Raw genomic sequence first — 16,095 nt, 5'->3', positions numbered from 1 at the left:
ATCTCTAATGAGCTGCAGCTGCCTGGACTCTCATTAGCTTTAATGACATCTTCTCAGTACATTTTTCTTGGGGTAAGACCTTGTCCTTTCTATGGTTGCGCGCACACTAAAACCAAGAGACATCTCACCCTAAAAGGGCAGCCAACTCAAAACAGTGGAGCAATGATAAATGATGCAAGTGCCCAGAAGAGACAAACCTTTCCTGGAAGAGTCATTGTTTATTTAAGGCAAACTAAATGTAATTTACTTTGGCACGCCTTAGAATTAGTCTGGGAGGTATTTGCGTAGAGGCTCAAAAAAATAGGTAACAAAGTCGCCGTGTGTGTTAGGCAAAGATCAATTTGCAATTTCCCTGATTTTTTGCCATTCGTCTTACTCAATGGGCAATGATCCGCGCTGCCGAGACCCGCTGCCCTCCGTGCAGAGGGAGCAGAGCAGCAGGGAGATCGGCTGGAGCAGGGCTGGTGGCACGAGCCAGGAGCACCAGCGGCAGCACCGCCAGCACCGCTGCGCTCAGCACCCCGGCACAGGCTGCACACACTTGGGGCTGGTGCCTCTGGTCCCTGCCCCGCTGTGCCGAGCGCCCTCCTCGTTTTTTTGCTTGGCGGATGTCTTCTGGGGCTCTGCCCCTGCCGGAGCAGAGGCCTTATCCTGCCTCCATCTCTTCTTCTGAGAATTGAGGGAGCGGTCATTAATCATCCGAGCCGTCCCCTCCGTGGGCGCACAATGGCCTTCTTTATCCCGCGCTTCGACAGCCCTGACATGTACAATAACAATCAGGCTGGACGCATCTGTATTGCACCAAAGAGACTGGCTCAAAAGGTTCCTCTGCAACATTTCGGGTCATAGTTAAAATATATTGGTTTATTGTGAGGCGAGCGGTGCAGATCATGTGGGAGATGTGTGCTGGTTTCTAGGTAGCGCTGCGGCGTCTCGAAGCATCCTTCCCGCTGCGCTGCCACCCTGGCTCCTCCAGGCACGGAGCCTGCTGGGTGGGAAGGTGACGAGTGCTTTCGCAGGGTGAGTTTCCATCATGACCATTTTCTCAGGGACTGTTTCCAGTGGGGAACTTTGTCTCTTCCTCACCGAGCCACGCAGAGCTTAGGGAACCCCAGTCCCAAAACGAGTGCTGCTGACAGCACGCGATGGGCAGCAAGGCACCACCCCTCCTACGCCAAAGCACCCGGCAGGGATCAGAGCGAATTTGTATCTCCAGACTGATATCTCAAACCAGTCCTGCAGCCACAGCCAGACAGCCAGGGATTTCGCCCTCTTCGGTGAAGCAGGATGGAAATTTGCCCACGTGCTCCCAGCTGCGGACTTCTCGGGTGTGAGGACGGTTTGCAGGAGAGCAGCCCGACCTCGCGGCCGCAGATGTGCACCAAATGTCTGCGCTGCCCGCGTGGAGGGGTGGGAGAGGAAAAGCCCAGGGCAGCATCCCCTGGGGAGCGGAGGGGAAGGGGGACTCTGAGGAGAGCAGAAACGCAGGCTGGAAAGGCGGGGAGCCGCTTCACCCGTCCTTAGCAAGTTTAAAGCTGGGTTAGGAATTTCTAGGCCCTCCTTAAATTCCTGGGCTCCAAAACGCCCCTGAACTAGCAGAGGTATTTCTGGACAAGTTGCAGGAGCTACCAAATAACCAGGGAGCACTAAAAAAATAAAGAGAGGAGGGGGATGGGGGAAATAAAAACAGGAAGCAGGTGGGGTTTGCTTTTCCCTTTTTCTCCCCTCATTGTTTCCCTGCTTCTTGCAGGGGAAAGCTGTGTCTCCAAAGCTCAGCTTGAAAAGTTCTCCATGAAATATAAAAACAACTGAGTTCACAAGCCCTGGGGGTCGGGGAGGGGCGCAGAGGAGCAGCGGGTCATTGCCCAGCTGCTTGGGGCTGGAACCCAAATGGGCTGCGTCCTGCCCCAGCTCTGCCCTAAAAACAGTGCCCAAACCCCAAGCCCTGTCCCCAGCTGCAGGGGAGCGATGGAGCATCTCCAGCTCTTCTCCCACTGTCCAGCTCTGTGAAGCTGTCCCACAGCTGGACACAACATCCCCAGCACCAAGCAGACTGCGCCGATGCCGGCGTGCATGCCTTGCCCTTTTGCTCTGCTCCAGGATCCTGTCCAGGATCCCGTGTTTCTGAAACACATCCTTGCTTCTGGCTGTCTGCCCTGGATTTTAGACATATATATTCATATATATTCTTTCTTTTTAATTTTCTGACGTTTCTAAGAAGCAATGCAGGAAAAAAAAAGAGAAGATTTTTTTTTTTTTTTCTCCCTGATCACAGCACACAAAGAACTGGCGAGCACGCAGGCCCCGGCCCCAGCAGCTCGCCCTGGAAGCCGCGCCGTGCCGCGCCGATGGCAGCCGTTCAGGAGGGCTGCCTGGTGTTGCGAGACGTGTGCTGGGTGGTATCAACCCCTTGGCAGCTCCGGCAGGAAAAGCAGCTTTTCCCTCTGACATAAAGCGTGATCAAATCCAAACCTTTGTTATCTTCCCCCCCGGCCTCCCCTCCGCGGAGGAGCCAGGGGATGCGGGTGGTTTCGGGGGGCGCGGGCGATGCCGCCGGCTGCGGGCTGAGCTCCGACACATGCTTTCCATTTGGCCAGTTTTTGGTGCGGCGGTTTGATGTGCAATTAGGACGGGGTGAATTATTAGTTATAAATTTAGCCCCTTCTTCCTCCCCCACGTGTGAATTAGCTCTGATTTCCTTGCCGCGTTTCCATCGCTGGCAAATGTTGGTGGGGATGAGCGGGTTTCGGGCTGCTCCCCCCGGCCACATGGCATCGCCTCGCCGTGCCAAGCGGGGATGGCATCTTAAACACGGGGACAGCTTTTTAAACATGGGACAGCACACAACAAGGAGTGGGCAGAGGGGAGGAGGGTGGCTGAGGCAGAGCCACGCCAGCACCAGTTTGGGGGCTGCGAGCTCCTTCCCCCCAGTGCTAGCTGCGATATTTCAGCTGGTGGGGACTCACGCCTGCACGAGCCCATTCCTCCAGGTTGTCTTCCCCAGTCCTTCCCCAAACACAGCTCACGCTGCTGCAGAACTGGGCTCCGGCCCCAGGCCTTTCATTGTTTCCAAGGTCATTCGCTCTGCAGCGGGGCTGAAAAGCAGAATTGCCTTTCTTTCACTGTTTATGTCTACCAGATACACGCTGCTCGCTTTTTTTTTTTTTCATTTGGATCCGTTTTCTGTGCTGTCCTGAGAGAAAGGAGCGAAGCAATTTTCTATTTACTGCAAAATTCCAAATGAGCAATTTTGAGGATCTGGAGATTGTCAGGGAGAGGTTACTGGACTGTGTACACGGAGGAGGAGGAGAGCAGAAGTGATAGGAGAAGCGCACGGAGCAGGAGCAGCGATGGCTAAAGCTTTTGCAGCCCCATTGCTGTCTCAAGAAACCTTTGCCTTAAACACCCAAGACTGGTAACTATTACGGGATGTGTGAGTAATTCCTAGATAATTTTTTAAGTATTTGGAAAAAAACAATGCATAATGAAAACATTACGCTATTGTCGTGATGCTGACACTCTTGGCCAGATCCTCAGCTGCTGTGAATCACGGCCTCTCCTTTGACTCGAGCAGAATTACGCCTTATTTGTCCCAGCTGAGGATGAAATGCGGCGGCCAGCCCGCGCACCGCCTTTGCCTGGCGGCTCGGAGCGTTGCTCTGCCGGGAGGGCTGGGTGGTTTGGCCGTGCTCTGCCCGTGGCCGTGCTCTGTAAGGTGAACAGAGCCGGGAGGGGAGCCCCGATCCTGGCTGCCCCAGGTCCGAGCCCATCGTGCCGGGCTTGGCGCAGCTCCCCCGGGGCAGCCGCGGTGCCAGCCCCCAGGCCGGCGCGTGGTGTTGAGCGGGGAAGCAGCCGGCTGGTGGGAGGGAGGTAAACAATAACTGGTTAGCAGTTTGCGCACATAGATTAATTTCTATATGTTTTTTTAGAACTGAGAATAATTTATTGTAATTACTGTTGGCTGAGTTTTGTTTGAAGAAGGCAGTGCCGTTTAAAAGGATTTTTGAAAGGCATTGAATTGGGAGGCAATTATTTAAAAAAAAAAAATGTTTAAGGATTATAAAAGTAATTACTGCCCTCAAGCCAGGATGTCTAATTATGTTAAACTGTGGCTTAAGACAGCACAACTTTCAGTCTCTTCCTTGGGTGGCTGGCGCTGCAGCAGTGCGCACGTGGCAGGGCTGGGGCTGGGCTGGGCGGCCGCGGCAGGAGCAGGGACGTCCCCGCGTCCCCTCGGCAGCCACTCGTCCTTCAGAGAGATGCAGGGGATGAGCACAGGGCCACGAGAAAGCAGGAGAAACAGGGGGAAAGGGGAAAATCAGGAGGGCAATGGAACCAAGGGACTGGGGGTAGTCGCTTGCACCCCCATCACCGCAGCCTTGGGCACGATCTGGCCTGCCGCCTGCGGGGAGGAGCTGGCTCCTGCTTTGGGGAAAGGGCACGACGACCCCTCCAGGGCCTCTTCCTGCCCTGGTTTTCTCTGTTTTCCTATGGGAGCCCTTCACAAGCAGCAAGAGAGAAGTATGCGTTTATTTTTCGAGCTTGCCTTTTGACTCCAGCTCCCCTCTGTTCTTCTGCCAACGTGTGAGAAACAAGTTCAGGTTTAAAAGGCAACCTGAAATGTGCGTGCAGGCACAAAGCTGTTTTATTTTTATAACGCTGTGATTTATGGGCCAGCTTGGGGCAGGGGTGGGGAAGGGGGGGGGGGGGGGGGGGATTTCCCTCGTGATTTGGGATCGTTTGAAGGCTGCCCATCGCGAGACAAGCAGCCAGCACCCTCCGTGCCAGGGCAGGGGCAGGAGGGTGGCACAGCAGCGGCACAAGCGGCAGAGCGCGATGTCTCCGGTGGGCTGAGGTGGCCGGAGGCTGGCCAGCCGTGCCTTGCTCCTACAGAAATCCCCCTCCCTTCTCAGAGCTGCCCCTTCCAGCACCCAGCCCGCAGAGCACGGAGGAAGCGGTGCAGACGTCGCCGTGGCATCACACGGCTGATCACACATCGCAATTCTGAGTGCGTGTCACGGGGCTGATCCCGCTCACCCCACGCTCCCCTTCCCCGCCAGGCAGGCAGGGGCTGGGGGTGCTCCTCCAACAGCACATCTCAAACCAAATTCACCCCACTTAACCCAAACTGCCAGGCACAATGACCCAGCAAAGGCTGTTCTGCAGGCAAGGCTGTGTCCCTGTGTCCCGCACAGCTCCGGCGGGCAGGATGCGTGCTCAGCCTGCGCTAATCGGGAGGGCTCAGGTGCCAGCAGCGGCTGCAGGCTCGGGAACTTCACCGAGCTGCAGGCTTAGCAAGGACCGGGGAGCGTGAAGAGGCACGGAGACACCGCGAGGATGAGGAATGCAGCGAGAGCCAGCAGAAAATGTCTGCTTTCTGGGAAGCAAGTGCACGGCTCGGGCAAGAGAGCAAACGAGGAGCAGCAGGGCAGTGCCCGGCATCCCGCGGGGCTGCCAGTGTCAGCGCTGCCTTTATCCTTTATCTCTGCTCCGCCACGCTACAGAGGGCAAGAGCAAGCTCAGTCCCGGCGTGGGATTGTCTTCAAGCACACAAAATTGTTTATCGTTATTATTATTATTACTAGCACTATTACTATCATTTTTCAGTCCAGCTGCCCGGTGTCTTTGGGTGATTTTCACCTTGCAGCCTGTCAGAAGGACTGGAGTGTTTTGTTTCTTTTTTTTTTTTTTTTCTCCTCCAAGGCACACATGGAAGCTGTTCTTGGTGGTTTGGGTCTTTTGTATTCTGCGGATTATAAAAGGTCTCTCCTGTAAGGAGTCTGGAAAAGGAAGAGCACTAATTATTATTAACTCTGCCAAAGCCAATAATATCCTTGGGTAATTATCGGTTTACCCAATTTTCCTGCGAGCCTACTGTGTAAATACTTCATTGTGAAGAGGCTATTATTTCCTCCCCGCTCCACCTAGCCGTGGCACTGATGATGGGTTCAGGCTGCTCCCTGCCATCGGGGCGGTGAATTTTGGCAGGCGCTCGCTGCCAATCGCCCATCCCAGCCACAACCCAGGACAGAGCCGATCACCCCCTGTCCCCCCAGCCCAGCCCCGAGCTGGGGACCCAGAGCCACCTCCCGCCTGGTGGCACACACATTTTGGGGGCTGTGCGAGTGATGGGGCCGGCAGCTCTGGTGGCCCCGTGGCCGAGGTTGATCCGAGTGCTGCTCCCCTGCTGCCAGCAGGTGCGGTGGCGAGGCCGCGTGCGGTGCCGCCGGGCAGCCCTGCCTTTCATCGCCCCGCGTTTGTTTGGATTAGAGGCAGCTCTCTCGTGAATCCTTTGTTCGCTGTTTGTTATTCCACATGCACCGAGCGCTGCGCGTTCATCTTTATTAGCTCTAATTGCTTCCCCGATCTAATGGGATCTCGCTACTCGCATACAATTGAAAGGAAATGTATTCATTAAAACAATTCTCCTCCTAACTGTTGTGCAGCGCCGGTGCTGTCGGCGCGGCTCACGATGAACCTGTCCCTGCCCACCGCCGGCTGGGGCTCTGCCTGGACAGACCAGAACACAGGCAAGGCTTCGTTAAGGATTTTGGGTCAATGTGAGAGCCAGGCTGCGGGCCCAGGTGGCTCTGGGCGATGGTTGTGCTGCGGGGAGGGTCACCAAGCAGCTCAGCCGCTCACGGGCACATCCACACTCAGGAAACCAAGTGCCTGCCAGGGCTTGGCAGCCCCATGTGTGTGCGGGAGCTCCCCAGCCTCTTCCTGCTAGGGGAGGAATTCGATGAGAAAGTGGCAGAGAGAGGATGAAAGCGGGGATGCTGGAGAGAAACTGCGCAAGGAGAACGTCTCCGGTTGAAGCTGGCAATAAGGGACGGCTTCCAGCAGAAAATCAGCCGTCTTCCTAACAGCTTTGCTTCCTCCCTGGCACTCGGACCAACTTTTCCTCCTTATTTGTTTCCTCCCACTGCCGCTAGTTAGGCATCTTTAGGGAACTCTTTAATGACCCTCCTTCCTCCCGGCTGTTTACGCTCGCTCGCCCTGCCTGGCTGCAGTAGCCAAGCAACCTCCTGCCAGCGTGCTGCGAGCTCTGACCACGGCATCCCCCCACCACTCACACAATTAGCCCTTTAGTTTTCATCTGCTGTGTCCCACTCCCCTCCCGACCCCTCCAAAGGGCTGGTTCCTGCAGCACCATCCCCTGAAATGAATCCCTTTCTACTAAAGATCCCTTCTCCCTGCGAAAGCCACCTTCCTCCTCCTGGCATATTTATGTCATACTTTGTTAAGACCATCACGGAGGCCAGCGATGGAAAACTGGCAGTTTTAGGGCTTGCAGAGCTGTTTTACCAGAGATGGGCTGTACAGGAGCATATTGTCCTCGTGAGGGATGCCAATGTGCAGAAATTGTCCTCGTAGCCAGGGCAGGGCCGTGTCGCTGCGTGGCACGCTGCTGTCACCTCTGCGGGGTGGCTCTGTGGTCGCTGAGCACACAGGATGCCCGTTTTGGCTCAGGGCAGCCCCAGATCCCCCCAGCACAGGGACGGCCTCGCACGCTTCCCGGAGCTGATCCCGGGCTGGGAGCTTCGTTTAAAATGCAAATGCCTCGGTGCTGCCTAGCAGCGCCGGCAGTAACGGGATGCGAGTTTGTGCCCGCTAATAGCATCCTGCAGTACTTCTGAAGAAAGTGTCTGCTTTGTCTCCGCATTTGTCTGTCACGGAAGAACATTACCCAGGCCCAGGCTCCCATTCTATTAATACATTTGCTTAATTACGCTGTACAGAGAGAGTGCCAGGCTGGCAGACAGACTGCAGAAGCTCCGCTATCGCTGGAAGTGCTCTGCTGAAGAAGTGACATCACGGCCGGATGACATCGGCCCCGTGACACACTCCTGCTCTCCCCCGGCTCACAAAACCCTTCTGCAGCCCCCTCTGGCCCCATCTGAGCAGTGCCCATAGCACAGATGGGGGCTGCTGTGTTGCCCCCCCCAAAAAAGCCCTCGCTGCACTCCCTGCTTGCCATCGGATCTGCCTGCGGGTTCTTATGGCGCTGCCCTGGCATCCAGCTCCCTCCCGTCCCCAGCAAGGGCTCTCCGTCTATCTGTGCTTCAGAAGTGCCTATCAAACCCCAAAGACAGCGCGTGAGCGAGACAGTAACCATCTGCCTCCAGGTCAAGTGGCCGTGACAGGCATCCGCTGGCCGCTGAGATGGTTCTGAGACTGCCTTCGCCGAGACTCCGGCTGACTGCAGATAGCGCTACCTGCTCCGTCGCTTTTGATTCCTCCTTGGGATGTACTTGCGAGCTGTCAGCTCCCTGAGTCACAGGGAAGGCGAGCGTTCGGCTGAAATCTGTGCTCAGGCAGCACGAGAGCGATGGATGCTGTCAGTGAGGAGGGGAGCTGTGAGCACAGCGCCAGGCTGGGGCACATTTCTCCCCGGCACGGGCAGCTTGCTCGCGCGCACAGGGAAGGGGGGTCCCAGGAGGGCTCAGGCAGCACAGGGACGTGATTCAGCTGCTGGCTCCTGAAGACAGTGTGGGACCCCATCAGTAAATGCCCCATGAGATGCCTGAGAGGGATGGTGATGCCCCAAACTGTGGCTGGAGAGGGCAGCACTCTGTGCCCTGGCTCTGCCTGCCCGGTTTTTGAAGCATCACCATTTCCTTGGCCAAGCACCGGGGGCAGCCTGTGCCCAGCCCAGCAGCTTTCACCCCTACAAACCCCATGGCTGGGGCCATTGTTCCAGGTCCTGAGGGACACCGGAGGAGCTGCCAGGCTTGTAGGGGATGGCCGCAGGCTCTGGAAATGCTGGGCGGTGGCAGGACACCTTGTCCCCTGTTCCCAGACACGGAGGGTGGAGGGCAAGCAAGGCAGAGCGAGGACAGCTCTTGCTCCGAAGAGAGAAAAATGAGATGATTATTTTTTGCCTCATTCTGCACGTAAAACTAACACTTCCTTTGAGGCAGTCCTCAAGGACTTCCCAGACCCTGACTTCATCAAAAAGGAGAAAATTTAAAAACCTAAGCCGTTCCAGCAGAGTTGGTCTCCTGAAGCTTATAAACACGAGCGAGGTTGGAGAAGGGCAGGAGAGATGGGGAATGGGGCCTGATCCTGCCAGGGGCAAGACAGGAGGAAGCAGGGGGAGCAGGGAGAAGGCAGATCCCAGCCAGGCAGGGGAGGAAAGGGGCATCAGGGGAGGAAAGGGGAGTCTGAGCCCTCTGGGGAGGGCTGCAAGCAACCAGCAGGCACATGGATCACAAGGCAACGTGGGATCAGAGGGGTGGGGACAGGCAGTGAGGTGAAGTGGGGGGACGGGGGTGGCACCCACGTTCTTGACAGCACAAGGCGGGCACCAGGCACCCCACAAACCCCTCCCTGCTCCCGCTGCCGTTGAAGCATCTCCCCCTCTCCCAGCTATGCGCAGACGTAGCAGTGGCTGATCCTCCTTCCTGCAGCATCTGTCGGAAACGTCTGCTGCGTCAAAGTCTTGGTGGTTTCTTTTTATATATATATATATTTTATTTTGGCTGCTAATGCATCTACTTTCTAAGCTTCGCTCCTTCTACAAACCTGCGTAGGATTTCGTTTGTGTTGCTTTACTATGTTTTACTGCATGCCTGTTCTTCCTACCCCTTGTCTGACACGCTCGCCCCCCACCTGCCCCCGGCAGCACACGGCAATGCCTTGGCTGATGAACGCCGGCACCGGCGCTTGCAGATGCCTCGGGCTGACCCCACTGCTCCTCTGCATCTCTCAGCATCCCCCAGATGAAATAATCCCCCCAAAGCTCGACAGGTTTCTGTGCCAGCAGCCCCGCTGCAGCTTAATTAACGCCCAGCTCCTGCTTGCTGCAGAGGCTTTCGCTTACCGACGGATTTCCCTAAGGCCAAATCAGCTGGAATGCTTCTTCACGCCCGCGCCTCCTCTGCCTTCCTGCTGGGAGCGGGTGCGTTTGGGGAAAACCTGGATTTAAGGCTCCTGCTGGGTACCGAGCAGGATGCCCCCACACCAGGGAGCAGCGAGGGATGGGAAACAGCGCTCCCAGCCCAGACACTGGCTTTGCCCTCGGCTCAGTGCATCAGAAATGAGCTCTGGTGCCTGCAGTGGGGGCTGCAAACGGCTGCGTGGCTGCTGCGTGGCTGGAGGTTGTACTTGTTCTCCAAAAAGATGTACAGCGAGGAACGGCTCTGAGGCTGGAGCAGGAGCAGGGAGAGCTTCCAGCAGCCAGGCTACCCAATTACCGTTTTTTTTTCTCTCCATCGAGCTTGACAATAACATTTGTGAGAAATTAAGAGAGGGCAAAGCTCTTCCCTGCTTACAGGAGGAATGAAAACCTCTCTGCCATAGGTTTCCAGATGTCATTTTATATTTTCTATAAAAGTTTATAGGGAACCCAGCTGGCCCCAGAGACGCTATCTGAGGAGCGAGCAGCAAATTGCCACTTGCAATCGCAGTCGCTCGAGCCCACGGTGCAGCTGGATGTCCCCATCCCTGTGTTGGCACGGAGAGCAGCCAGCACCACGCCGGCACCGCGCAGAGCCTGCACCGTGCGCCGGGCACCAGGCAGGAGGGGAACAGGGAGCAGGACCGGCGCCTTCTCACACTTTGTTTTGCATTTTCAGGAACACAAGTTGCCATAGGAACCAAAGCCCGGGCTCCTCATTAGCAGCCCTTGGTCTCGATGTCAGATTGAAGAAGTTGTTCCTTTGTGGTGCTGCGTGCTGCTGACACCGCTCCCGTCCCACTGCCTCCTGCCCGGCCAGGGGAGGGAGAGCCGTGCCTGGGGTGGTGGGACAGTGACATCCCCTGGTACCACGGCAGTGCCTTGCACCCCTCCCCGAGCTCAGGAAGGCATCGGCCTTAATTTTCCCTCCAGCAGCGCCACTGGAAGCACAAAGTGCTTCTGCTGTTGGCATCACCGTGCAGCACTACCACCGTGGCCAGCGTGCCCTTTTCACCCTCTCTCCAAAGAGGAACTACTTAAAGCATGGCATTGAACCATTTCGTCTGTCCATCGAGGAGCTCCGAGCACTTCTCGTGCCTCCCAGGGCTCGCAGCAAGGAGGAGAGGAGGGGCTGTGGGCAGCCTGTGCTCCTTGCCTGGGCAGCGAGCCTGGAAACGTGCCGTGGGGTGCTCAGCGAGGGGGAGGCTCAAGCCAGGAGGGCCGGACCCGACCAAACGTCTGGAATTACATCAGCACGTGCATCGTTACCCTGGCGATGTAATGTCATCAGCTAATCCCCAAAGTGGAGTAATCTTCTGTCACTGGGACAACACCGAAGGAAAGCAAACCTGGACCACTACCTCCTCGTTTGCCCAGAACTACCTAATCCCAGAGAAGCAAGTTAATAACGCACGGCAGCTCGGTATCAGCTCGCTTTTATTAAACTCCTTGCATAACTCCTAGATTATTTTCATCCCTGCCAACTCAAGCTGCCCCGCTCAGAGCCAGCGAGAAAGGACACATCTGCAGGCGACGTTTTGTGAACAAACCTCAGGCTAAAACTCATTGCCCTCGCTCTCTGATGAATTGTTTCAAATAATGACAACATTGGTATAAAAACGAAAGGAAAACCTGGGCCAGACGCAAGCAATGTGTGCACAGGCTGGGCTGGGGAGGACTGACCAGGAAGGGGAGCAAACATCCCTCGCAGGGTGCACCTCGGTCAGCGGATACCTGCTGCCATCCTGGCCAGCTCGCAAAGGAAATCGTCAGAGCAGAGCTGGGGATCCACAAACACAGGAGCACAGCCCCCCACAGACTGTAAATAAACACCTACAAGCGCGTGCACTCTTATTTTGCATGCCTGAAAGCTAGAAGTAACGTCTGATGCTCAGAAGAAAGGAAATATTTAGTTAAGAGAAAGAGAGAGCTGTAAGAAGGCAAGGCAAACACGGTATATTTATTTTTTATGGCGTAAATGGAAAGCCCAAGCTTTCAGCTTCGCTGAATTATTTTACAGTGTATCTCTGGCAGAAATCGAAAAATCTGCTCGCATCCAGCCCCTCAATTATTGCACCTCGCTCTCCGCCGTGCCAAAATGACATCTTAAGAACTGGCAGAAAGCTTCGCCTCTGCTTCTCCCGTGCACACAGGAAGGCTGCTCCTCCCCGCTCAAAGGTGTTGGGAGATTTTGCAGCTTGGGTCAAAGCATGTTAATAAAGCAGTTGAGTCTCCATATGGTATTTTGGCACTAAAATGTCAGCTGCTTTTCAGACACTGTACTTTAATCATTTCAGACAGGCCCCTTTTAAATGGTTTGTTTAGTTTGCTTAGAGAATAATATTTGTTATTTGGTTTTTGGAATGACTAATAAATGAACTGTCTTTGCTCAGGGAGAATAATGCCACTTAAGCAAAACCTAGTACTGCAGTTCAGAGCTATTTAATAAGAAATACCTGTCAGTGTCAGAATATATTTACTCTACATTAGCTTTGAAGAATTGCAGAATTAGTTTTCCCCTTGCTAAGTTTACTTTATGTAAAATGTAACACATGAACTGTGAATATGTGGACAGCAAACAGACTGTATCAATGAATTCATCCTCCCCCGGAAAATGCTGACAGTGGCAAGAGAAACACCTCCGAACAGACAGAACTGACACCATCAAAAGCGAAACGTGACAGCTGCCAAGGATCCTTAGCCTCCTGCCTCCCCTCGCCTGCTTAAGAATCGGAATCGAATCCAAGGAAACACGCTGTAGTCTATTTATCCTCTTGTTTAATCCAAGGGGGGAAAGCATCAGCATAATTAAACGCTTTTAACCTCTCGGTTTTGATAACTCGCGATCGGGAGGCAGCGGAGGAGCTCCGCGGGGAGCCGAGCCTCCCCGACCTGCCGCGGCTCGCTCAGCCTCGCCCCAACGCCGCCGCCTCGCCCGGCCTCGCGCCCGGCCTCCCTCCGAGGGACCCACGGATGGCCCCCAGGACAATTCCAGGTCCCGGCGGCATCTGCTGCTCACCCTGAGGCAGGAGAGGCGAGGCAGAGGTCTGGTCCCACCGCGCCATGCCACCCCGCTCCCGGTACCGACGCGGCGACGCGCTCGCTTTCACCGCCCAGGCACCGTCGCCGGCTCTCCAGCCATCTGGGGCAGCAAGCGGCGAGGCTGATGGTCGGCTGCGTGGAGAAGCGAGTTATTTGCTTAGAAACTGTCTCTGTGGCATCTTGACCATCTGGAAAGAATATGGAAATGAGACTTGTAGCGAGATGGAGCTCCTCGGTTGATAAATTAACCAGGCATCTCCAGAAGTAGGCGCAGCCGATAGAAGGCTGCATTTCCAAGCACGTACCAGCTTGCACACACGTATGTAGGTGTGAGCGTATGCAATTTCCCATCTCGCCCACACGTCTGGGTACCTAAGTCACACTCCCGCAAAGCTGCCCAGGTTTCTAAGCAAATAAAGCAAAACTTTCAGCCGTAAAATTCATGTGCGCTGGAACGAGGGCCAGACGGGGCTGGGCTGTAAAGGACCGGCTGCGGGTCCAGCGCTGCACAGAGAGCAGGGCTGCGAGCACCCCGCTGTCCTGCGGGGGCTGAGCATCACAAGTGGGGTGTGAGTGTGCCCCCCAGCACCCTAAAGTCCCCCCGAGGCTATGGCAGAAAGCGAGAGCCCAGTACAGAGGGGAAACAAAGCATGCAGCCTGGCACAGACGCAGGAACCTCTCAGCTCTCGTGCCAGCCCCTTACTAACCAAAATATCATGCTAGGCTGAAGTGGAGCTGGCTTCCTCGAGCGTGACTCATAGCGTTTGCTGACTGCCAGGAGAGTTCCCAGGAACTGGGGGCAGCGGGACAGAAATTACAGTCGGCCTCCGAGCACGGCAATTTGTGCCAGAGTTCAGTGGCTCCCCAGATCACCCCAAGAGAGGACAATTAGGGCTGGCTTCAAGCCAGACGCAGGTTGCTGGGAGCAGAGCACGGAGCCCCAAGTTAAGCACTGAGAGGAGGCAGCCAGCAGACTTGAGAGAAGGAGGTTGTGAAATAAGCAAGGTCCCTGAAACAGGCATCCTGCCTTTCAAATGCAAATGCCATCCCAAGGAAGGTGTTTTGCTCTGCCAGCCTCTGAGTGCTGACTTTTGATCATCTGAGCGGAGAAAACGCACCCAGGAGTGCTGGCACAGAGAAAGGCCTCTGAGGGCTGGGCTCGGAGCAGAGCGATGGCACGGGGAGATGTGCTCCCAGCGGCACACATTGGGCAAAACGCTGCTTTGTGCGTGCCAAGGGACCACGTGCATCCGCATGCCTCTGCCATGCTGAAATGCATGCGGCAAAAGGCTACCTCCTGCTAAGGAAGTGCCAAATTTCCCCATGTAGGTGGTGCACTTGGTACCTGCTCTCCCCTCAATGCCACATACAACCAGCGATGTACAACAGCGGTCGGCTGCTCCATCGCCACCTTCCTGGTGTCCCAACAAGACATTTTGCCTGATGCAAAGGTGGATGGACATCTGGCTGTCCAGCTCTAACCTGAACTTCTCATACCATGAAACACCAACATGGGATCTAGACAAAGCAACAGCCTACCTTGCCAGCCCTGTGACAACCCCTCCGGGGGCATGGCTGCTGCTGAATTCCCAAATCATTTCCGAGCTCCACGCATGGGTTCAGCACCTTCCCCCCAGCCCAGCACCTTTTTCCCATCACCTGTGGTCTTTTAACTGGGAATTAGGGGCACCGTGGAGTTGGAGGTTGTCTCTGGTTGAGCCTACCAGCACAGGGCAGGGACTCCTGGTGAGTGGTTGCTGTGCCCAAGCTGTGCCAGTGGCCAGCAGACGAGTGGCTCCTTCCTTGAAGGCTCAGCCGAGTCTGACAGTCTCCTTCATGCTGGCGTTAGTGATTTCTGTGTGTTGAGGGACAGCAGAAGAGCAGCAGCCAAGCATCTGTCTCCTGAGCCCATGGTGCAGACTGTTGAAGTTTTTAATGCTTTTATTGTTTTGGCCTCTACACATAGGAATTGCCTCAAGCTCAGGTGTGCCCAGATGCCTCAGAGAAACGCATGGGACCTCAGAGTGAGATTTACTGGCCACAATATTATGTAAACATTTACATACCTTAAAGTCTGTGATTGTTTTTTCTTAATTGACTGAAAAAAGGCAATGCATTAAAGCAAAACCAAAAGCTGGGAAACCGTCAGACGATTTCAGGTACTTGCGGTGCCAGCAGTGCTCAATGCCAGAGCTGGCAGGGACTCAGCCCTCTGACAGCCGAGCTGAAGCTCTTTTCCTGTGCTCGTGAGAACACCCATAGCTCGTTGCAGAAACCAAGAAATACAGGGAGACAAAACCCCTTTTACCGCGCATTCTACTCTCCAGCAGGAAACGTCTCCACCGGCTCCATCCCATGTCCTGTGCTGTGCCCGTGTCCAAGCACCGACTCGGAGCAGGGCGAGGTGCTTTGCCATCACCACTGGTGTTTTCCCCGGCGAGGCAGTGTGGGTGGTGAGGCTTCCTAGGGCCAGCAGAGGAATCTCCCCGGCTGGTTCAGGTCCTCGGGCCCTCGACCACAGAAGGGCTCAGGCTCCCTTTCTGCCTTCCAGCGCCCTGAATGTTTTCAGGCATAGGCAAGGTCTGAGATGAGACCGTCTCCGCTTTCATCCCAGGATCACAGGCAGCAGTGCTCACTTGCGGAGGAACAAGGCCCTCTTTTTAGTTTTAACTCCCAAAGCATTTGGAGACTCTGTAAAGGCAGGAATTAACCTGTGTTTCTAGAAAGAGAGCAGAACATCTGATGCTTTTAAGCGGCGTTTTAGAGGCAGAGATGATCTTCAAAATGTTTTGACTTTCAGTTTTAAGAGAAACATTTTTCCTTTGAAATTAGCTTAATTAAAGGATCACAAAATTAATTAAAACTCAAAATGAAATGCAACGCTTTGCATCAGGTCGAATGAAATGTTTTAGCACGCTTTAAAAGGAAATCAGAGATGGTTTTCATTTCGATTAAAGAAACCCCCCTCTCCTCTCCTTCCCCAGGCTCTGGAAAGCATTTGGATCATACAGATCTGGAAAAAAAAATACACAACAAAAAACAAATGAAAAATCCCTGACATCCAAACCCCCCTATTCCACTTCTGCTCATTGCAGCTTGCAGAGGTGAGTGGGTCTCCCTGCCCCGAAATGTTGGGGACCTGAGATTTGGAT

General features: G+C 54.9%; 1 protein-coding gene and 1 long non-coding RNA gene across 3 annotated transcripts in view; one reads left to right on the top strand and one right to left on the bottom strand.

Annotated features, from left to right (window-relative positions):
• The window catches only part of SENP5 (SUMO specific peptidase 5), a 64,497-nt gene that overhangs the window by 12,685 nt on the left and 35,717 nt on the right, over nt 1-16,095 (bottom strand). The window lies entirely within an intron of this gene.
• LOC137860955 (uncharacterized) lies at nt 2,810-15,009 on the top strand. The gene is made up of 2 exons (XR_011099276.1): nt 2,810-3,433; nt 10,340-15,009. It is a non-coding gene; the product is annotated as an uncharacterized lncRNA (long non-coding RNA).

The sequence above is a fragment of the Anas acuta genome, chromosome 9, assembly GCF_963932015.1.
Source record: "Anas acuta chromosome 9, bAnaAcu1.1, whole genome shotgun sequence".
In the NCBI taxonomy this organism is placed as follows: domain Eukaryota; kingdom Metazoa; phylum Chordata; class Aves; order Anseriformes; family Anatidae; genus Anas; species Anas acuta.
This window is presented reverse-complemented; position numbering and strand designations above follow the sequence as displayed.